Source organism: Nanorana parkeri, unplaced genomic scaffold (assembly GCF_000935625.1).
Source record: "Nanorana parkeri isolate BGI_ZX_2015 unplaced genomic scaffold, ASM93562v1 scaffold61, whole genome shotgun sequence".
NCBI lineage: Eukaryota > Metazoa > Chordata > Amphibia > Anura > Dicroglossidae > Nanorana > Nanorana parkeri.
The window spans coordinates 2,027,837-2,029,092 of NW_017306329.1; the positions used below are offsets into that span (position 1 = coordinate 2,027,837).

The following is a 1,256-nucleotide window of genomic DNA, read 5'->3' on the forward strand; positions in this document are numbered from 1 at the left end:
ATTATATTCCCCCCAATCTGTAGTGTGATTAACCCCTTTCCAATTGCAATCCCTATATTAATGTTCTTCAGCAAAGGAATACATTCATAAATGTCTTTTTTTTTTTTTTTTTTTTACTGCTACCAGCTGACATTGTGCATGGCCGCTACATGCCAAATCCCAACAGTCACTGACCGCTTTGGTCCCCAGTGACAATAGGGAATCAGTCAGAGTGGTTGCCGAATTTGCAACCACCAGTTGTGACCTATACTGTATTAATGGGTTTCAAGCTAAAGACTTCATTCACAAAACAGTATTTTTGCCTTGCAAATGCCACCACAGCCTGTGGATGGCAGTGTGTCCCTGTATGTGCATGGCCGCTACATGCCAAATCCCAACAGTCACTGACCGCTTTGGTCCCCAGTGACAATAGGGAATCAGTCAGAGTGGTTGCCGAATTTGCAACCACCAGTTGTGACCTATACTGTATTAATGGGTTTCAAGCTAAAGACTTCATTCACAAAACAGTATTTTTGCCTTGCAAATGCCACCACAGCCTGTGGATGGCAGTGTGTCCCTGTTTTATACTGTAATTGTCTGATACAGTTATAGTATTTCTTTTTTTTCCATTGGAGTATCGGCCACCACTTGCACCTAACCCATGGTTTCTAGTTACGCACTAAGGAAGCAGTTACCGGAGGTTTGATGTATATGGTTTATTTTTATTCTTTTTTTATTATTTCTTTATATATATTATAATGGATGCTGATACTACGATACGTACTCAGCACTTGTCTTGCTCATCTGTTTTCTTTTTGTCCACACCCGATACTGTGTATCTTGAATGATGACGACAAAGGCTTGTTTTCTTTTGTTTACCTATTTTTTTAAATTTGAATAAAATGTACAGTTTAACCAGTTGTCGTCCGCCTGTAGAAAAAAAATGGATGGACAGCAGACTCGCATCATCGGGTTGCCGCCTACAGACGGCATTTGTTTTCCTGCTCGCGCGCGCCCCCCCTAGCACGGGCAGGAAAGACACGCTCGTTTTTACAGCCGTTAACGGCTATTTCACATACAACCGATCAGCGGCTCTATAGCATGGCGTGATTTTTTTTTTGCCCTCCACCTCGAGGTCCTAGAGACCCCTAATGTCTCCATAAAGAGGACCTGTCAGTGTGCCTTTGCTAATATTTAGTTGGATTGTATCCCCCTTAGGTAATAGCAATAACAATAAGTGTAAAAAAAATATATATATATCTCTATCTATCATATAC

At 41.2% G+C, this 1,256-nt stretch overlaps 1 protein-coding gene across 1 annotated transcript in view; it reads left to right on the forward strand.

The window, feature by feature from the left end:
• TXNL1 (thioredoxin like 1) overlaps nucleotides 1-1,256 on the forward strand; it is a 21,081-nt gene that overhangs the window by 16,031 nt on the left and 3,794 nt on the right. The gene's annotated exons all lie outside the window — the stretch shown is intronic.